The 22,777-nt window shown below is 47.2% G+C and overlaps 1 long non-coding RNA gene across 1 annotated transcript; it reads left to right on the top strand.

Moving 5' to 3' along the window:
* The first annotated feature begins 283 nt into the window (after positions 1 to 283).
* LOC135812728 (uncharacterized) lies at positions 284 to 17,334 on the top strand. Its single transcript, XR_010552938.1, has 3 exons — positions 284 to 399; positions 9,156 to 9,234; positions 17,218 to 17,334. It is a non-coding gene; the product is annotated as an uncharacterized LOC135812728 (long non-coding RNA).
* Positions 17,335 to 22,777: the final 5,443 nt, after the last annotated feature.

The raw sequence follows: 22,777 nt of genomic DNA, 5'->3' as shown, positions 1-22,777 counted from the left end.
GAACTCCGGGGTCGGTGGACTTTTGATGATCAAGAGTACATAACATATGTACTCTTGATGATATCTGTGAAGGTTCAAGCCAGGGAGTAGTACAATACCGTAGTGTACTACTCCCTGGTTCAAGCTGGAGTTCAAGGGTTGAAGACTTGGTTGATGCGCCTTGGCGCGAATTTATTAAACTCGGTTGCCGATTGTCCACTACAAGCTTGGTTGTCTGAACCTTCGAAATTGGTCAGTTGACGGTTTCCTAATTCCACGCTGCGGTTTGTCTATTGGAGCAAAGAGCTCTTATCTTTCTCCACGCAGCGTGGTTCTTCCGAGACCACTTCTTAATCGGACGTCTTCGACTTACTTATCTCTCCCCGATAGCTCTCTCGCATGATCATCTGGAAATTAGAAGTAAGTTCTGTTGTGTTTGTTTGTTTGTCTTCGCCAGAGTCACAGGTAATGCTGACCGTTTTGATGTTCAAAATAATAATAGATTGAGTAATAATAATTATTATTATAAAGTTGGTTGCTCCAACGAGGAGCACACGCTTCTTGCCGAACTTGACACTTGACTGACTCACGACTGGCCTCCAACAACTAGTCGGACGTCCGCTTGAGGGACAACACTACGACTAGTTGTTGGAGATGACAGCATTGTGAATAGCTATACTGGCTCTCAACGTTTGTTTAGCACCACTCCATGAGCGACTCTGACTCACGCTGCTACCTGGGGCTTCACGAGGTGTTTGTCGCGCTGGAAACAAAGCGTCTCTGTAAGTTTGTATCCCTGGTGATGGTTTGGCCTGGAGAGCAGTATATAAGTGGTGCTTTTCAGGCACAATCTTCCTCAGCCTACTCAAGCTCAACTGATGAGGGGTGAATTCCCCGAAACACTGTGTATTGAGCAGGGAGTGGTGCTTTCTTTCAGGTTTGCCGAGCGGAAGGTTCGACGTGCTCCTCGTGTGCTCCGGATGCCAGTCGTGAGTCAGTCTAGTGTCAAGTTCGGCAAGAAGAGCGTGCTCCTCGTTGGAGCAACCAACTTCATGACTATTACCGCCGAAGTCGCAACTTCTAAGTTAATAATATGGGCCGCGATCAGCTAAAACATGTCTTTGGGGTTTCGTAAAAAAGTTGGGAAATGACGAAATGAAAAAAATGTTTTTTTGGAGCGCGTTCACTCTGCACTTCATTCTAATGATTCATGATGTGGCGATCATCTTCTCAAATTTTGTTCAAACACTTGTTTGGCGTTCTACTTCAAGTAGCTGGCGAGCAAAGACTGACAATGTCCGCATCTAGTGATACTAGAGCAGCTCGCAGGGCCAGACGATCGCTGTGCATGGCCCAGGTTTGTTCAAGTGTCTGCAAGTCCGTGGCGGCGGGTCTGCAGAGCGACGCTGACAATTTGTTGGGATCTCATTGATGTTGATGTCAACAGCGAAGCTGAATCGTTCCCGTCGTCTCCAGTAGCGAAGAGGCACAAGTTGTGGGCTAGTACATAATCATTTAGGCGGCGAACCGGCTGCCTTACGACGTTACTTGCGTTCAGCTCTCATGAGGCGTCTGACGCAGTCTCGGAAACGCAGGCGACGATCGAAAGTGTCACTGCCAGAATCGAAAGAGTATGCAAGTGCAACGCCGCCCAGCGCATCGTGTTGCTTTCCAGGAAGAACTTGGGCCATGCCTTTGAACTGATGTCGTTGACATGCTCAAGTCGGCGTCAACATTTTTAGTTCCGTTGTATTGTGCTCCGCCACAAAAGCCACTAAGTAATAGGTTGTCTCTTTGTGTCAGACTGTGCGAAAACTGTCATTTTCTATTTCAAAGTACATATTTTGAAAGCGGTGTTTGGGGCACTTGTAGACTACTTTTCTGCCCTGTATCACCTTCAAGAGGTCAAATAAGGTCCCAAGAACTGTTTTCTGGAGGAAAACAAAATTTGAAAATTTTCACCCTAAGACATGTTTTAGCTGGTTGTGGCCCATATTATAATAATCTTTTATTCCCGTAGCTATGCAGAAGACGTTACTTCAGTAACGTCTGACGCTAGCTAGGGTCCACACAGCTTTAATTTGGTATTTGTGTGTTTGTTTGTTTGTGTCACGCCTAGCGCTATCCGTATCTGACGGCAAGAAAAGCATAGGATGTTATAAATTTTTCAATTCTCCTATTTTTTCAGGCATATCCTGGGATTCGAACCCGCACTATCGCCCTACATGCATTCCCCCATACACTTCGCATTCATACCCATTCTTCCAAGTTGCTTCACGTTATGATCTTGCATTTGAAAGCCCTATTTGAATATTGCGGGCAGCTGTATGTGGCCAGCTGTGTTTGATGGTACGGTACGGGAGACGGTGTCGTATTACCCTCGATCGTACCTGTCCCGTACCTATCCCCTACCGTACCGTACCATCATAGACGGCTGGCCACAATGCATATTCAAATAGGGCTTTCAAATGCAAGATCACAATGTGAAACAACTTGGAAGAATTGGTATGTATGTGAAGTGTATCGGGGGATGCATGCAGGGCGCGCGATAGTGCGGGTTCGAATCCCAGGTTATGTCTTAAAAAATGGAATTTGTAAAGAATTTATATCATCCCTATGCTTTTTTTTTGTCTAGGTCATCAAGGCAAAAAGCATAGCGTAGGGCCCTGAGCTTCCAAGCTCTCTCGTTAAGAAAGGGTTTGCTCCCCACACTGGAGCTCGCAAACCCTGGAGCAAACCCTTTCTTACAAATCATCGCCGAAGCCGCAACCACTACTTCGTATTATTATTATTATTATTATTTTGGTGGTGACAGTCAATTTTTTCTTCAGACTTTTCCCGTTTGTGTCTTTCCCTCGAACTAGAGAAGATTATTATTTTATTATTATTATTATTTTTTTAGTTTTTTCTGTTATTACCTTAGTGCTAGGACTATTTGAATATTGCTGGCAGCTGTATGTGGCCAGCTGTGTTTGATGGTACGGTACGGGAGACGGTGTCGTATTACCGTCGATCGTACCTGTCCCGTACCTATCCCCTACCGTACCGTACCATCATAGACGGCTGGCCACAATGCATATTCAAATAGGGCTTTCAAATGCAAGATCACATTGTGAAACAACTTGGAAGAATTAGTATGTATGCGAAGTGTATCGGGGGATGCATGCAGGGCGCGCGATAGTGCGGGTTCGAATCCCAGGTTATGTCTTAAAAAAAGGATTTTTGAAAAGAATTTATAACATCCCTATGCTCTTTTTTTGTCTAGGTCATCAAGGCCAAAAAGCAAAGCGTAGGGCCCTGAGCTTCCAAGCTCTCTCGTTCATCATAAGCAATGTTACAGTGCCTCAATTGTAAGCTGCGGTGCAAAAATGTTTATAACTGCTAACCAAACCTGGTCTGTACTAGAACATAGCGAAGATCCCTTCTCATCGCTCTAATTCTACCTGCACTAGTTCTCGCATCCGCTTTCAAGCGTCCTCTTCCCTTGCTCTTCCGACAGCCAAACGTCGCTATGGTTTAATTTCTGTCACTTTCCTTGGCTCTGACCGCTGGAATGCCCTCCCAGCGGAGGTCCGCTCAAGTTCTTCCTTGCATACCTTCCGTAATTCTGTTCTTTATTTTTTAGGGTACCCTGTCAAAAGGCCTTAGGCCTGTGGGGATTGCCCTATCAAAAATTTAACAATAATAATAATAATTGGGGCTGGGGCTTGGGGCTCCCCGTGTGCTAGTTTGTACGTGAAGTGTGTGGGTTACAGTGAGGGCTGCGTCCCACCCGCCTGTGTGGATTCACAGGAAGTGTGAGTTACGAAGTCTGAAGAAAATGTTGAACAGCCTCTGCTGGGATGGCAACTACACCATAGCTCAGTGGTTGGAGCATCGCTGGCTACAAGCGAGGGTCCCTGGTTCGAGTCCTGGTGGTGACAGTCAATTTTTCTTCAGACTTTTCCCGTTTGTCTCTTTCCCTCAAACCAGTTAATAATAATCTTTTATTTTAGAAATAAAGGGAAAGGAGAAGGGCGAAAAATGTTACGAGTTATGACTAACTGCAACTCGTAACAATCATGTTTTGCCCTCCTCCTTTCTCCATAATTAAATTCGCTCATCATCCGAGTTCAAATTATTTATTTTCTTCGAACAATTTCCATAGTCAACACCCTCAACGGTAAAAACAAGGGTAATACGATATTTGCAAAGTAAAATTATGATAGCAAAATCAATTAGTGATCAAAGCGAAGTCATGAACATTATCCATCGAATCTGACAGATAAAGGTTGCAAGGTCAGACCAGGCATGTTGCAGATCTAAAGCTGTTTACGAAGGCGTGAATGCAGTTGTGTTCGTTGTGTTAAGCTGTGTTCACAACTGGCGCGTGTACGCGTGAAACCACACGTTTGTGCATATTTTTGCTGGCTTTTGGGGCGCCATGCGTACGGAAACACGCCGAAATGGAACTTCCAACATGTTGGAATTTTCAGCGCGTATCAGGCGCGTATCAGCAAACATGCTAGTCACTTTGACTGGTGGGGTCAACAAATTAGTACTCGAAGGTGTCGCACGCGCTAAATACGACTCGGATTGCTGTTTTTTGTGAAAGGCTGAGCGCGCGTTTGGCGGCGCATGAACCGCAAGCGTACCGCGTCCACGCGCCAGTTGTGAACACAGCTTAACTCCGTAATGTGATTATCAATAGTACCACGTAACACATGTATGTTGTTAGCCCACTTTGCGCTGACCTACCTAAGGTCAGACCAGGCATGTTGCAGATCTAAAGCTGTTTACGAAGGCGTGAATGCAGTTGTGTTCGTTGTGTTAAGCTGTGTTCACAACTGGCGCGTGTAGGCGTGAAACCACACGTTTGTGCATATTTTTGCTGGCTTTTGGGGCGCCATGCGTACGGAAACACGCCGAAATGGAACTTCCAACATGTTGGAATTTTCAGCGCGTATCAGGCGCGTATCAGCGTACATGCTAGTCACTTTGACTGGTGGGGTCAACAAATTAGTACTCGAAGGTGTCGCACGCGCTAAATACGACTCGGATTGCTGTTTTTTGTGAAAGGCTGAGCGCGCGTTTGGCGGCGCATGAACCGCAAGCGTACCGCGTCCACGCGCCAGTTGTGAACACAGCTTAACTCCGTAATGTGATTATCAATAGTACCACGTAACACATGTATGTTGTTAGCCCACTTTGCGCTGACCTACCTATTGCGCTTGCACCTGTAACTGACCACAGACCGCGCCACCACTCCCCTTATTCATGGCTCACACATGACGGGTTTACGTGGCTCTAGTTTAAAAAAAATAAAAAATAAAACTGTCCCAATTGATGTGGTGTTGACCACTTCGCTTTGATTACACTTTTCACGTATCATTGACGAGATGTGACTTGTACATCTACAGAAGAGGTTGGCCAAAAATGCCAGGGCACCCACAACACATTTTGGATATCTAAATGCTTGCATTGTCATGTAGAGTTGTGCTATGCACCTTACGACGTATTTCTGATCAGTACTGTGCATAAATACATACATACATACATACATACTCAATCTGCGGAAAGCATGCTGCATACATACATACATACATAGCAGACTCAGCGGAGGACGTTCAGGTTGGTTGTAACTCTGAGTTTCATGCCGCTAGGCAATCATCAGACAACTGATACTCGGGTCTACCCAACAGTATGCTTATAAACACATAGGGCCGCAAGCATAAACAAATCTGGTAGCAGGAGGGTGGCGGGCAACAGGCAGGTGTGTGCATGAAAGCGCGGAAAGAGGCGATGGGGAGGCAGTGTACAGCAGATGGGTGGGGGGTGCCAGGAGGGTGGCGGGCAATGGGCCAGTGAGATCGCTACAAGTAGGGAGTCGTTTGGTGACGGGCAGGCGTGAGCAGAGTGACATCGCCAACAACAGGCCAAGGGATTGTGTTATTAATAATAATGGGTGCTCAGGCAAAGTGCAGTACAGTACTTGGTCAGTTTATTTGATAGGTGTGAAATTTGCGAGGCGGAACTTATTCTCATGCCTGCATTTCGAGACCATCATCATCATTTCGAGTCGAGAACAGACGCACCCACTGCCTCTCGCCGCTGAATAGCAGGGATCTTCTCGAGTGCATGATAGCGTCTTCCTCCTGCTGGTCTATGTTAGCGTACTGCTTCGCGAATGATAGGGCACGGGTCAACAGCTCCTCAGTGATTGTTGGGTAAAACTCCACTTGGTTTGTTCTGGCTCTCGCAGGTTGCTCTTGTCGTGGCTGCTGATGATCGCACCCATGTTGGGCATGCAACTGTAGCTCACTTTCAGAGTGTAACGGTTGAAAATCTTTCCGAGCTTGGATGTTTTCGGGAAGTGCCTGGAGACAAGGCTCAGGAACCTACTAGCGACGTTTGTGCTAACGTTTTTGGAGTAGGGAGGGTTGAACCATATGACCTTCCGGCTGTGGTTCTACCTGCCCCTGTGCTCATGTGCCCCGGGCTGAAAGCTCAGCACTTCGGTGTATCCACTGGCCTTTAATGCGGTCTGGTACAAAACAAACCAAGGCATGCAACTGCAGAATCAAGGAATCCTGCCCACTGTGCGGAGAGTGCCAGACGAAGGAGATTGTGTATGAGGCAACTGCAGAATCTACCTGCAAGATCGGCCTATCAGAGACACCTTTCAAAGCCCGTCACGCCAACCACCTGACCTCCATGCGTCATGAAAAATACAAAAACAGCACTGAGCTCGCAAAACAAGTATGGGAGCTGAAGAACGAGGGGAAGCCGTTGACCATTACATGGAAGGTGCGGGAGAAGAGCCGATCATACAGATGTGAGTCAAAAAAATGCAATCTTTGTACCGCGGAAATTTCCATATCCTGACTACACCCAAGAAGCTCCTACTCAACAAGCGGTCTGAGATCGTCTCGAAATGCAGGAATGAGAATAAGTGCCTCCCCATCGCCTCTTTCCGCGCTTTCATGCTCACACCTGCCTGTTACCCGCCACCCTCCTGGCACTTCCACTGTCGCGCCTCGGCCCGCGCCAGCTTTCTCCCCATACCTCACACCAGATTTAGCGCTAAATTTGTTTATGCTTGTGGCCCTATGTGTTTATAAGCACACTGTTGGGTGGACCCGAGTATCAGTTGTCTGATGATTGCCTAGCGGCATGAAACTCAGAGTTACAACCAACCTGAACGTCCTCCACTGAGTCTGCTATGTACATGCATACATACATACATACATACTAACATACAAACATACATACATACATACATACATACATACATGCATACATACATACATACATACTGTGCACAGTGGAAGGTCAAATTATGCTTTGCTTACTTAGAATTTTCAGAACCACCCCACACATTTCTTATCCAGTGGATTTTGCTGGACTTCTAATTAGTACTATCCGTATATTCCCAGTTATAGACTTGAATTACCAGACATTGTTATGCGGAAATCGTATGATAAAGCCCTATCCTGGAAGAGACTTCTAATTCAGTTGTTAAACTGCAGCACTTGAAAAAGGGAATTTGTCACCTTACACATACAGGATGGTGTGTGTGTGTAAACTGGCAGAAAAGCAAAGACCTTTAGAGCATTGATTGTGGTAAGACGTGGCAAGCACTTCCACAGCTTATCGCGATACGTGTTGTGAACTGCCTGTGCAGTGAAGCAGATCTGGGCACCTCCTTGGTTTATTTTTATCCGAGAGATCACGTATACGGTACCTTGAGCCTGGTTGATGACAAGCAAGGTCCACGTGTACCCATATCTGCTAATAAATAGTTTTTGGTGGATTTCCTTTTCCTCATTTTTCTAATTTCTACCTTTTAAAAGTTATCAAAGTTGACCATCCCAAATCCTTGATATTTGAAATGGATGCTTGTTTCAACTGTACAGCAAGCGCAGTGCATGCATCCAGAACTCGCAAAGGACGAAATACGCCCAACCAAACCAGCTTCTGGATATCTTTAGAATCTGGTTGAAATGATTGTTTTAGCCTCTTGGGAATGCCGTCCATTTCTGATACTGTCAGACCTCTCTTATCCCGATCCCTCGCTATCTGGAAGAAAATAGCTGGTTTACTGTAAACGCCGTGTATATAAGGAAATGCGAGTTAACGAGGAGAAATCTGTCTTTAAAATAGAAATCGTTATACAGAAATCGATACATATACTGTCCTATTGAGCGTTGAGAATAAGTGAGAATCGTTACCTTACAGTGCATTTCAAAACTATAGACGCGCAGGGTTTTTGAAATATTTCAAATTTGGCTGGAACTTTTTGTGAATAGTTTTCGGAATATTGCTCAGGATCGCTCCACAATTACTCTCATAATAGTTTCTAAAGGATTGGATAACAGACGCCCAATTTGGAAAAAATCATGCACAAAGTGATCACAGATTTTATGTGGTATAGATGCTGGCATAACGGTTTTTGCCTAGGTACGCGTCTATAGTTTTGAAATGGACTGTAGGTACACGTAAACCAGTCAATTTTGGGAAATCGTTATATATGTGCCTCGTTAGAATAATGGCTTTTACAGTACATATTTACAGCATACGTGATGCATACAACATAAACGGTGTTCGGTTATCCGGTTCCCTCGCCTATCTGGATATTTTTTTTGTGAAAAACGGATGTCTGCAGTTGAGTGAGGTCTGACCTTATCAGGAAAGTGTACTCTGCTTATAGTGGGACAAGGGGAAATACCCTCGGAATATGCGGCACTCGAGTTTGGTACTTTGAAGTTCTTTAACGAGATGTATAGATGGCGTTGTGGCACTCCTCAAGAATTTGTATTGTACAGTTGTGCTGGAATTGGTGCGAATGTGGCTGGACATACACATGTACAAGTATAGTGGTGTTGTCGGGACTGGTACAGGGCACCAGTGTTGCACTTTGGGTTGGATTTCAGTGAGCGCAACTGTAACCGCTGGTTTCATTCCTTCCAGAGTTTCTGTGACATAGTAACGGATGTTATGGCTGATTTCTACAGTACGCATTTGTTATAACCCTTCCTCTTCTCAATCTGTATGTTATAATTTTGCAGATATATTCCCAATAAACCATGAACGGAGACCCCCTCGAATTAGGCCTCGGCCTTTGGGGAATCCATAAATTTAAAAAAAACTGTTTTCCAGTCTGTTAATCCAAGATGGGTCTTGTGTTATGCATCCAGGTCATGCGGTTGGTCCTGGCATGGATCGCCTTCTGTGCTATCACTCCTCTGTGCATGGGGCAATCACCGACAGTGACAGGTAAGCAAATTCATTATCTATTTTTACTTTTAGACCTTCACCTGTCATATGCATGCAGTTCGTGGCTTTTTGATCGGTTCCAAATCCGCAGGGTCCATTCGATTTGCAATGACTGATCGGTCAAAACCGAATCTAAATGCATTCAGTTCATTATCTCTGGTATCTGCCTAGACCCAAGGGAACACTAAACGAAATATTTTGCAGCTGCATTCTACATTTGAGAAGTATCGATACTTGACCAGTTCACATAGTAGAATATTGGAGAACTTTTATACGAAAAAAATCGTTAACACAAGCATCTGCATGCCGCACTCACACAACGAGCAACCAGTTTGGGGAATAGGAGGGTTTGTCAATTGCTTTGCCAGGCTCAGAGTGAGTGACAGCTTAGAGCTGTGTGAATGTGTGTGTATGGCAGCTGGGCAGGGCCCTGCTGCGGAGGCTGAGTGAGCCGTATGGAGGCAGCCGGGCAGGGCCCGGCTGCGGAGGCTGAGTGAGCCGTATTGAGAGGCTGAGTGAGCCGTCTGAGTGTGAGAGGCTGAATGAGCCGTATGAGGAGCCTGGTAAGCAAGGTTGACTCCCCTCCGTGTATTTACAGAGTTTCGCCGGTAGACGGCATCGGTGTAGTTATTGTAGGCCGGTATGATAATGGATACCGACAGGAGAGAACTAGAATAGGAAACATGATGATGACAATAGTGGAGTGGGTGGGTGGGTTGAGAAAGAAATCCACTGCCAATGCGGACAAAGCAAGAACTGAAGTCAGGAACAGTGGACTTCAGAGAACAATGAGCGTGTGAGAGTTTGTTGGGAACAGAGCATGCGCCTTCTGTGTTAACATATTTTTGCGCGTGCGCAAAAAAATCATTTAACACAAGCATCTGCATGCCGCACTCACACAACGAGCAACCAGTTTGGGGAATAGGAGGGTTTGTCAATTGCTTTGCCAGGCTCCGAGTGAGTGACAGCTTAGAGCTGAGTGAATGTGTGTGTATAGCAGCTGGGCAGGGCCCTGCTGCGGAGGCTGAGTGAGCCGTATGGAGGCAGCCGGGCAGGGCCCGGCTGCGGAGGCTGAGTGAGGCGTATTGAGAGGCTGAGTGAGCCGAGGCTGAGTGAGCCGTCTGAGTGTGAGAGGCTGAATGAGCCGTATGAGGAGCCTGGTAAGCAAGGTCGACTCCCCAAATAGAGAACCTCCTATTCACTGTTAACTGTAGAGGGGGTGCCACAGATTGTGGACAATAGTAGAGTGATATTGAGTTACTGAGTGTACAGTCGGTACATAGGTGACATTCAGTTATGCTCTGGAACCCACAATAAGTGGGCTCAGTCTGTCTGATCAGCGCTTACCCAGGACCGGTGCTGCCAGCTGTCATGGCAGTTTGCATGTGGGCTTCAGTCACTCGGCTGTGCAAGGCACGGCCGAAGTCTCCCCAGGAATGGACGGAAGAGCACGCACGGGAGTGGGCATGTGAGCGGCGGTAGGGTGGCACGAATAGCATCGCTTGAAATCTTGCCCGGAGAGAGCGTCAGCAAGGATGTTGGTAGTTCCCGGTATGTGACGGGCGGTGACCATAAAGTTACCCTTGGCGCAGATGAAGAAAAGCTGCCGTAGGAGTGACATCACATTAGGGCAGCGACTGGTGCCAGACTTGAGAACAGCTGCGACAGCTTCGTTGTCGGTATGGAAGCGGATACGCTTGCGACACCACTGGTGGCCCCACGTAGCACATGCAATGCAGATGGGGTACAGCTCCTTGAACGTAATGCAGAGCGGAGTGTGTTGTGGTGACCAGGTGTCGGCGAACCAATGCGTGCCGTAAACTGCGCCATGCCCAATGGCGCCAGATGCGTCAGTTTCTATCAGGATGTCGCTGGCCAGCGTCTCCTGGAGATCGAGGAAGAATGACTTGCCATTCCAGCCATCGAGTAGGTGAGACCACCAAAGAAGGTCCAGATGACATTCTGGAGAGAGACGGATGCGGTGGTAGGGCTTGGAAACGTTGCGCGTGGCATCATACAGTCGGCGCATGAATGTATGGCCCGGCGTGATGACGCGGCTGGCAAAAGTTCAACTTGCCCAACAGCTGTTCAAGCTCCCGTAGACGGCAGAATTGGCGTTGGCGAAAGGCCAATAGTCTGGAGCGGATGTCGTCAACCTTGTCCTGTGGGTGACGAGCCACTTTCTGGAAGGAGTCCAGTTTGATGCCCAGGAAGGTGAGACAGGAGGTTGGGCCGACTGTCTTTTCGTCGGCAATGGGAGCTCCCAGGTAGCGGAATACGGAGAGGACTACGTTCAGACGCTGCGCACATAGCGTTGAGTTTGTGGGACCACAGAGCCAGAAGTTGTCCAGAAGGTGCAGGAGGTGGGGAACCTGGAACAGTTCACAGCTGATCTGGCAAAGTGCGTCCGCAATGCAGTTAAACAAGCAGGGTGTGGACCTCAGCCCGAATGGCAGTACTTTGTCATAGTAGAATTGGCCCTGCCACTGGAAACCCAACAAATGGTATGCTTTGGGTGCGACCGGGACCAGTCGAAATGCATTGCGTATGTCGAGCTTCGCCATCAAGGCACCGGTACCTTGACGTTGCAGACGCTCAATGGCATCGTCCACTGTGACAAAATGTAGGGAGAACGAATCCTTGTTTATTCTATCATTGACAGACATACGGTCAGGGTAAGACAGGTGGTGAATGAGGCGGAATTTCCCCTTGTTCTTGGGCACTAAGCCGAGCGGAGAGCATACAAACGGGTGGAAAGGCTGGACCGAGAAAGGACCGGCCGATTCGTCATGCTGGACCCGGTCAGCAATTTCAGGGCTGGTATTTGGGATCACAAAACGGGAGCACGTCAGAGGCCATCTTGAATCACGCTACGTCATCAGATACCCGCACGTGATGCGGGGCCGCGAGGTCGCGACTGCGCAAAAGTGTACTTGCCAGTACAGATCTTTGACCTAGCTGCAAGAGCAAGTGCTAGTTTTTATTTTTTGGTGGTGCTTGAACTAGTTCGAACTGCTTCCCTTCGACTTTCTTTGACAGAGCGGGTGCTGTTAGGGTTTCCTGTGGTCAGTTTGTATCCACCACCGGTCTTGTATGTCAGTGCTTGTACAAGGAGGTGTTCAGTAGTTATTTTCAGTCCGCACCATGGATCGCATCCAGGGTAGGAAATCGCACTCTGACCGGCTTGATTATCCCGAGTCGAGAAAGAAGCGAATTAGTGGCCAGTTCGGCTCAGTATCATGGCCAGCTGGACGTAGATCAGATCGCCCCGAGGTCGAACAAACCGACAGTAGTCCTGAAATCCTTACCTCGCAGAAACATTGACGATGTGGTGGAGCGCGGTGTTCAAGAACAAGGAACCATGGTAATAATTGGATTCGCTCCAGAAAAATTATTCTCGTGGTTCCCGGTTCCTTTCCCAATATTTCCTATGGTCTGGAATACGTGCATCACCAGGGCCTGCTCTAGACATTCAACACAGCCCGGTCAGAGTGTACCTGGCGCATGCAGGCCAGCCGGGTCAAGCCGGGTCAGATCATCCGGCAGAAAAACAACCAAAAAGCCTGCTCAAAACGCAGGAAAACAGAAAGGCGAATTTATTACCGGAAATCGGAAATTTTAGAGAACAAGGCAAACTATAGACTGGCATGGTCGTAGTCCAGCCAGGGTCGACCTTTCTTCCAAGAGTCTTGGAAAGCGTCAGTTTTTTTTCTCTTCGCTGCGGGCTCCATCGTCCAAATCACCAGTCGGCTGAAAACTTGCAACTGTGTCAAAAGCTGTAGCCAAAAGTAACGCTTTTGACTGCCTGCCCCATGCCATGGCCCATATGGCCATCGACGTCTTTGAATGTCCTGACTTCCTGCTCGCCGCTGGCCAAATCGCGCTCGAACCAGTTGACCCCAGTTGACCTGGTTGACCCTTGTAGCCGAGTTTCTGTCTTCTCTACCACCGGAGGCATGGGAAAGCATGGTGCTTTGCTCTACAAACGCATCGCCTCTCTCCTCGCTGCCAAGACTGGGGAGCCATACAGCATCACCCTAGCTGCCATCCGCTGCCAGATTGGCTTTGCACTGGTCCGTTCAGCGCTGATGTGCTTGCGTGGTGCACGCAAGGCATTCTTACCAGCAATGGCCTCAGACTCGGCAGCGCTTGTTGTTGCTGAAGCAAGAATCTCAGCTTGAGGCTTACATTATTATTATTATTATCTGTCAAGTGTCATTAATGACATTGTACATGATCATCACCACGTGCACTCGATCTAATCATTGATTGTCTTTATTTTATGTTTTGCCCGTAGTTTCTGTCGCTTGTAGACTGTAGTGTGTAGATCTACGGTTGTGCTAGATTTGCAACAGATGGGGTCCGCGAGTCGTAAAATACCGGTATTTTAGGAATCCATTGTCAGTTTGAGCAAGAGTCCATAATTATGGACTCTTGGTTTGAGACATTTTTCAGCCGGGTCAGACTGGACCCGGTGTTATCTGTTCAGCCAGGTCGTGCAGTTCCCCAGCCGGGCGCGTGACCCGGCTGACCCGGCTCTCCAGCAGGCCCTGATCACGCTGAAGCCTAGATGAATAAGATTGTAAGTCAGTCTTCTCTCTAGCTCAAGATTTTGCGAACATGGTATCAGTGAACAATAAAAGCAAAGGACACAGTGCAACAAATGGAAAATGCACGTCTCCTTCTTTTCCTTGCCGTGCGCACTGCACTGACTCTGTCACAGTCTGCAGTTCTGACTGGTGTCTTCCGTTTGTGAAAGAACCAGCGCAAGTCGCGTGGCGCGGCGTCCTTCAAAACGACACAAGTGAGCTCCACATCAGCCGATTTTGACAATCGATGGCTCAAAATTTTCAGTAGAAGATGCTCCATACTTTCACCGAAGCGAATTTCGCCAAAACGATCCTAGAGGTGGGACACGTTTACCGAGTTTGAGGGTGTTATTTGAAGTCTAAATTGCGAAAATCAAAAAATCCTTCGGTGAATCCCTTTGCCCACATCTGAACTCGGTGCCTGCAAAATCTCAGCCTGCTAGAGAGAACTGTGGCTCACTTGCGTGGATTTGAACAGGCCAGAGTCGACGCGAAGTACGGCAAGATTCCCTGTACACAGCATGGTGTGACACATGTCACGTGAACCAAGATGGCGCCCACATGTTTCTGTACAAGTACTAGCCCTGAATTTGTTGTTGTACAAACTGAGCATGTTCAATGGCAGTTGGGAGGTTGCCAGAGATGATAGATACAGAAGCACCAGAGTGGCCAATGGGGAACCCGTGTTGCAAGCCATTAAGGATAAAGTCAGAGAGGACACGATTAGAAATACGAGGCAAAAGAGTCATTAGGCGGGCTATGTACAGAGGCGTGGGGAGACTACTTCGCTGCGACGGGCTTGTCCGTCTGGCGGGGTTCCCGGCGACCGTCGTTGGTGCAGCGAGTGGCGGGATGACCTCGGTCGCCGCAGGTTGAGCAGATGTGCAAGCGTTCACAGGGCTGGTGTTGGCATGGGCGGCCACGGTTGAAGTTGAGGCAGATCTGGCGGGTGCTGCCCGCCCCGGCCAGAAATGGCTGCGTAAGACGGCTGGTGTTGGTGCCAGCTGGAGCATGTGGCGCTGCCAAATACTGTGGGCAATGGTCACGGCTGTGGTGCGTTGTGCAGCGCGGACATGATGGTCGGGGTGCCCGGATCAGGTGCAGGCTCCAGAGGCTTTGGTCGATTGTGTCCCAACGAGCCGAGGTTGTTGCCACCGCTGCACGGAAGGCACGGTCATACCCCAGTACAGCTGGGGTCACAAACTGCTGGTTGGCAGTACAGATAATGTGCTGGTACGCCACCAGCTCCAGTGCTCGGAATGGCACATGTTTCAGTGCGCAGGCCATGTAGATTGTGTAGGCTTCCAGCCAGGCAGTGAAGTCGACAATGGAGCGCTTCTTGGTCACACATAAATTGAGGGACACACGCCGGCCCTCTCCGTTGGCGGTACTGAGCTCCAAGGGCTCGGACCCTGCGCCCACATTCTCTGGGGGGAGATCCTCCAGCTCAATATATTCGCCGCGTGTGATTTTGTCAAGCAACTTACGCGGGACCGTGGGAACAATAGAGCTGGACTCACGAGTGTTCGCCATGGGCGCTGCGATCGGAGGCAGCGCGGGTTGCATGAGGGAAATGTCCATGGGGCCGGAGTCGACCTGCGGCGGGTGATGGGTGACGGTGTTGGACGCGGTTTGGACCACATCTGCCACTGAGGGGACTGCCGCCTGAGCATGGCCGTCCGGATCCTGGCGAGCTAAAATTTGCTCCTCAAGGCGCTCGACTCGCGCCAGCAGGGGGTGCAGGGCCGTCGACACGGCCGCCGTAACGGAACGTGGATTTAGGCCAGTTGTGAGTAAGCTGGCTGGTTACGTGCACGGGGCATCTCTGTGAGCTGTGGTAAACCTTGAGATTGAGGTTGAGAAAGAAATCCACTGCCAATGCGGACAAAGCAAGAACTGAAGTCAGGAACAGTGGACTTCAGAGAGCAATGAGCGTGTGAGAGTTTGTTGGGAACAGAGCATGTGCCTTCTGTGTTAACATATTTTTGCGCGTGCGCAAAAAATCATATTTGCTTTGTTTCTGATCTCAGGTCCTCTGACTCGTCAACTCTGTTCAAAACCAATATAAAAGAGATCTGTTTGCTTTGCTCAAACAGGGCAGCCTTATACAACAAAACACAAGCGGCTTGGGGCACCTTCAATTTCTGCACTAAACGAGCATAACAAAAAGCATAGAAAAAAATAAAAACCAATTTGCTCTGCCAAAACACTCAACGCAAAAGAAGGGTTTCGCACCATTTCACACCACTTCCTGAAAACGATCTCTCAGCTTCATTGTTTTTGGCTGAGGATGGGCCCAGCCGAAAAAAATTGGACAGAATTTCTATTTTTTTATTTGGAATTTGTAATCGAGAGGGCAATTTTGGGCAACGGTGTGCAATTTTCTGAAACATGAAGTGGCTACAGTGGAGTCTGCACACATACATACAGGTCAGCCCCCCCCCCCCCAAAAAAATCCCGGGAAATCAAAAATACTCCCGTGACCCCGGAGATTTCAAGCAAACTCCCGGAAAAGTCACATTTTTGTCTGATCTAGGTTGTTCCTGAAAACTCCAGGAACTCACCTCCAATGTCCCAGTGTTTTTTTTTACAAATATGAACAGTGTGCACTCGCACTTCAAACTGTGCATGGCACTTTCAAGACCTGGCCAGCCTAGCCTGAATAATCTGCACCGGCATGCGTGCAGACTGATCAAACTGCACTGTAGGGTTGAACTGTGGTCTATCCAGAGTCTAGAATTGCTGTGCCGTCGAACATTTTTCGGGAGAAAAAGCTCTTTTTCACTTGTTTTTGTGCCACTCCCGTTATTAACGTATGTCTGCACCTTTAAAGCCATGGAGGTATATTCGATGATAAAGCCCATCTCAATTATAACGCCATGGGCTCCATAAATGAAATGACATTTGAAGTAGGTTTTATAAAAATGAAGAAATAAGTACTATACTAACAAACTTACAGCCCAACAGGAAGGGTGAACAAGTGGATTTAGAACTCGGATGTTGAGCCAGTAATAAATGTTGTTGCACTTTCTGACTGTATAATATCTGGTTACAGTGATGGAGAGTTACTCTTAACTCATATCCATATGTCCTCTTCCTTTCTACAAGTAGATTTAGATTGAAATTTCTGTGTTGACTTTGACTTTAATAGTATGGCATAGTGGGTGGGTCATTTGACATCTAAAATAGCTAGGAAAGCAGTGGTGTTTCGAATATAAGGCCATGGCTTTTAAAGGCGCTAACATACGGTATGAGAGAAACCCAGGGTTTCTTCATGTCTTGTCAAGGGGGTTAGATTTTGATGGTTGGTCAGTATGTGCGCACCCTGAGAAAAATGATGTGTACTTGATTTACCTGTCTTCTTTCCGCCTCTTGTTCTTCCGTTCTCTTACAGATATTGATGAATGTGCCACTGGAAGCCATGTTTGCCATGCCAACAGTACATGTCAGAACACAATTGGCTCATACAATTGCTCTTGTCATTCTGGATTCACTGGCAATGGAAAAAACTGTACAGGTAGAGTAGTTTTCTCTAACGTTTGTTCCTAATCGACTAGTCGCAACAACTGCCACAAATTCCATTCCTAGATTTTTGAGACGGCCGTAAAAGTCCGTAAATAAGTACCTTCCCTAAATGAATACTCTTTAACCCTTTTGACTCTGTCTCTCAAAGACAAGATCAGCCCCATCAGCATTCAACCCACAAAGATGTATCGGTATGTTTTGCACATGCAGCGCATAGCATGTACATCGACACACAAATGACTTCTCCATGTTACAAATGTCAGGTCCAAAAGTTAGTTCGTGCCCGAAAGTTAGTATGTGTGTGGCCACTATATTCGAAAGTAAGTACTTGGTTCGCGTCAGCAATATTGTCCCTTATCTTTCAGCTTTGTTTTTATGTCGCCAATACTCACTTCGCAGCCCATTTCATCCCAATTTTGGTTATTAACTTAGTTTGCTAGTACAGATTGAATCCTGATAATTTGAACACCAAAATGCCGGGGAAAGCCTCTATTTATCCGGACATTCTAATTATCCAAACATGTACCCACAACACCTTATGTATGTCAAAATGCTCATATTCACACGCCGAATTGCACTACGCATCATAGACACACATTTACACTGTTTAGTGGACACTAAACTGCCTGCTCACGCAAACCAAACTGATTTGCAGAAAATAAAGTGAATTTTGAATTATGGTTTGCTAACTTCGAGTTATCAGCAAAAAGCCCACACATTTTCTTTGTAGGTGGATACCGTGGGACTTCTAATTACGGTGGCTCGTACCTAAATCGAAAACTAGTCCTTTGACCATCCTTCTGCGCAGGTTTGGAGTAGAATTATTATGGAATATTATTACTTTTTGCCCCTTGCGGGTTCCAACCTCCCCGGTAAAAACTTTTTTTCTTCTTTTTCGGCAGTGGTGTGACAAGAATAGCTTCTATAATCGACTCAAAGGGTATGTTCAGGTGGCTACAGAAACATGAAACATGGCAGGCACTTTTTCATCAATCAAAGCAAATCCATTTTGCAGATTCGATGTACTTGATGGCAGTAATTTTTAAATTTACCCCCAAATTGATAGCACTTGACAAAGTATGCTTCCGGTAGCTTCAGGGGGCTATAACTTTGCAGACTCTTCCCATCACTATCTAAGTATACCAAAAATATAGAAAATTTGAATGAAATCTATCGTGCCATTATGATTGACTATAATGTTTTGGTCGATTGCACACGTCAGTCAAAATTGGATTCAGTAAACTGTGCTCCTAGGTACTTCACATTGATTCCATTACAAAAATAGATTGTTTAGCATATGAACCATATAGTTTGGCTGTACTTCTTGAAGAAATGAAGACAATCTAATGGGCCAATTTCCGGAAGCAGTCCGCGGAGTACCGATATCCGCGTTCCAAACCAAATGGTATTGTTAGTATGGGCAGCCAAGAACCCTGAAAAGAAAAATGTCTTTATCTCTATACATTTCCTCATATAATTTCAAGAGTCGGCATGGAGAAAGCAATTTTATTAGTGCAATTACACTCAGACGTCTCTTATCCGGGCACCTTGGGACCGGGCACTGCCCGTATCTCAGATTTGCCCGTATCTCAGGATAACTCATCTACCATGTATCATTATCATTTTTGAAGACGTTTTCTTGGCGCATATTGCACCTGTTCAGGTTACAAAAATAATCCATGGATAAAAATGTGTGGATTACACCGGTTGGGAGTGACAAATAAGCACTTGTGCATTCGGAAGAAAAGTTGAACCCCCCAAATTCGAAGCATTTTTGCCATAGGAACTCAAGCTGAGGGTGGCCGGTAGAGAGACGTGCCCGTATCTGAGGCGTCCGGATAAGAGGCGTTTGAGTGTAGGAGTACAATAGATGCAGACATGGCCAGACAACAACGAGTTCATGAAATGTTTTAAGAGAGCATGTCTGAGAATACCAAAGTATGTGTGCAAGTGGATCTCTCCGATTTCGCTCAAAATTTGCAGGTAGGTTCCCTTTGGGGTGTGGATCGATTGGGCAAATCCCTTGAAAAAGTTTCTGAAGGGAACCTTGAAATTTGCATACCCCTCAAAAATGGCCGAAATATCACATTATTTATGGGTCTAGAAACGAGTCATGCCACAGCGTATACGAACAAGCTATGAACAAAACTCCATCAAGCCAACATTGCCTCACCTTAGAAGAGTTCCTGGAGCAGTACCGCTTAGCCACGCCAGCATCCCAGAAGACGAGGTCCATCACCCCCTGACGCCACAAATGATCGTCTTGAAAATAGCCAATTTACAAGCGCTGGCAAAACAGCCAGCTACGTCCTCAATTGGCCAGAACTATACACCGGCAGATAGTAGAACACCTCTTCTAGCGCTGAGGACATGTCCCCCATCTTCCTTTTGGGGTTTTCTTGAAATAAACTTTTTTGAATTTTTCCACTCGACCATGCTGAAATACGGCCAAAGTCATACCTGCGCAGGAAAGCTCGCCCCTCCGCGACGTCTCCTCAGCAATTTCTACTCCAACACTACTGCCAAGGCCGCAGAACAAAGTGTAGTGTTGACTCTGACAAGGAAAAGCAGCGGTGATCACTTGTCACTCCAAACGACAAGCTTCTCCTTGCGCCACCAATAATTTTTTGTGCGACTGTTGATGCAAAAGTGACTGAAGGCCTAGCGCAGTTTTTGAATTTTATTGCAAGATGCACGGTGAGATCGCGTGCTCTGTGACGTAGGATGACGCTTCCTGCATCACGATACGCAGCCATCGATCGCGAACGTGTCTGGAACGCTACTCGGAACACACCATGATGGCAGAGGTGAGATGAGCTGCATTTCCTGCTTGATCTGCTGAGAACCCCCACAAACTGTCCTAGGAGTGTTGCAATGGCAGCAAGCCGTTGAAATATGCCCCGTACAGCATGGAGAGTTATTCGTCTTTCACACTTACCTCCTGCAATCCCGAACATAGTCCAACAGTAAACGTCCCTAGTTTTCATGTCGATGCTCAACAAAAGCGGCTAGATCGGTCCCTTTGTGTTGACTGGCACGCGAGCAGCACAGGCTGCACGCACTTGTCGCGTGAACTGCATGAGAGATTTCTTACGTCATAAAGAATGTGATTTCATCATCATTTGCCTGGTCTTCGTCCTACATGGTCAGGGAAAGTCCCGGTTCGTAGGCCTACAACACGGTCAGCGTGCTCTTGAGCGCAGTCTCAACACAAGTGTGATCACTTCCAGACCAACGCCACAGCCACGGGCGTTCAAGGCGAGTAACAAGCGCACTTGACAAAGGTCACTCTGAAAATTTCGTGAGCCGTGGGCCACGCGACTTGGCATTCTTGCGTCACAAGGCACGTGATTTCACCGTGCATCTTGCAATAAAATTCAAAAACTGCGCTCAGGCCTTCAGTCACTTTTGCATCAACAGTCGCACAAAAAATTATTGGTGGCGCAAGGAGAAGCTTGTCGTTTGGAGTGACAAGTGATCACCGCTGCTTTTCCTTGTCAGAGTCAACACTACACTTTGTTCTGCGGCCTTGGGAGTAGTGTTGGAGTAGAAATTGCTGAGGAGACGTCGCGGAGGGGCGAGCTTTTCTGCGCAGGTATGACTTTGGCCGTATTTCAGCATGGTCGAGTGGAAAAATTCAAAAAAGTTTATTTCAAGAAAACCCCAAAAGGAAGATGGGGGACATGTCCTCAGCGCTAGAAGAGGTGTTCTACTATCTGCCGGTGTATAGTTCTGGCCAATTGAGGACGTAGCTGGCTGTTTTGCCAGCGCTTGTAAATTGGCTATTTTCAAGACGATCATTTGTGGCGTCAGGGGGTGATGGACCTCGTCTTCTGGGATGCTGGCGTGGCTAAGCGGTACTGCTCCAGGAACTCTTCTAAGGTGAGGCAATGTTGGCTTGATGGAGTTTTGTTCATAGCTTGTTCGTATACGCTGTGGCGTGACTCGTTTCTAGACCCATAAATAATGTGATATTTCGGCCATTTTTGAGGGGTATGCAAATTTCAAGGTTCCCTTCAGAAACTTTTTCAAGGGATTTGCCCAATCGATCCACACCCCAAAGGGAACCTACCTGCAAATTTTGAGCGAAATCGGAGAGATCCACTTGCACACATACTTTGGTATTCTCAGACATGCTCTCTTAAGGATTTTGCTCTTGCTCTCTCTTTCTTTCTCCCTCTCCATATCTCTCTATCTCTCTCTCTCTCTCTCTCTCTCTCTCCCTCTCTCTCTCTCTCTTTCTCTCTCGCTCCCTCTCCCTTGCTACCTCTCTCTCTCTCTCGCTCCCTCTTTCTCTCTCACTCTCTCTCTCACACTCGTTCTCTCTCTCTCTCTCTCTCTCTCTCTCTCTCTCTCTCTCTCTCTCTCTCTCTCTCTCTCTTGCTCTCTCTCTCTCAATTCAGGATATCATTTTTTCCTACTACGAAAGTCTTTGCGCTTTCGTCGTACAACCACACACTCTCACCTTTAATTACAACATTGGTGTTTCCAGGGGTGCCCCTTTTCCCCCGTCCTTTTCAATACTTCCTCCGCGTCATCGAAATTGTCGCAGTTCGACTAGTGACTTGTCACTTGTTACTGACAACTCCATAAGCTAAGCCATTCGAAACTTATTAAACAGTATGAAAGTCTGAAGACTAGAGTAACGTTCCAGGACAGTTGGACAGGGAGTTTTCACGCAGAGATGAAGGCCTCGTCATCGCTGATGTCAATGGACGCAAAAATATCGTTCCGAAATATTTCAAGGAAGGTTGAAAGTTGGTCGCGCCTCATCTCAAACGCTTTGACTTTCTCCACAGGACAAGAGCTGCTATGCTTGTCGTCTGCTAGCTCTGGATGATTTCTACTTCACCACCAACGAAGCCTAGTAAGAATACACGATCGTTGCGAGGTCGATTGATTACCGTCGGCGGAATCACATCGATCTTGAAATGAACTTTTTTTAGCCGTGGCATGCCCATTTATTTTGGCTGTGTGGTCACAGCTCATGTAGGTAAGTGTACTATCACATCCAGCGCGCCCTCTTTTTCAGCATCACTGGTATACCATGGTACGGCACCTGCGCGTGCTTCACTAGCACTACGTGTAGAGTCTACACGGCTCTTGCAGGTACAATCATGTACTGAGTGTCTCAGCCAGAGCGACAAATTTTATCGCTGTTGCAGGCATTTAGTTTGCTGACCCCTCGATGTTTCTCAAAGCGCTGCCACTTGTTCCACGAAGTCATTCTCACCCCAGCTAAGGTAAAACAGTAATGAGGCTTGAGTGAATGGCCATAAACACGAGAAATGTGCAGGCTAGAACGCCTGACTGATCTCAGCGAGTCGAAATTACCATCGCAGCGACATCAGCGAAGAAATAGCGTCTAGTACAAAAATCCCAGCTTCCAATAACAGACAATAGAACTTTGCCGTCACCCTATACTGATG

This window comes from Sycon ciliatum, chromosome 3 (assembly GCF_964019385.1).
Source record: "Sycon ciliatum chromosome 3, ocSycCili1.1, whole genome shotgun sequence".
Taxonomy (NCBI): Eukaryota; Metazoa; Porifera; class Calcarea; order Leucosolenida; family Sycettidae; genus Sycon; species Sycon ciliatum.
The sequence above is the reverse complement of the archived record's forward strand: the minus strand, read 5'-3'. Positions and strand labels throughout refer to the sequence as shown.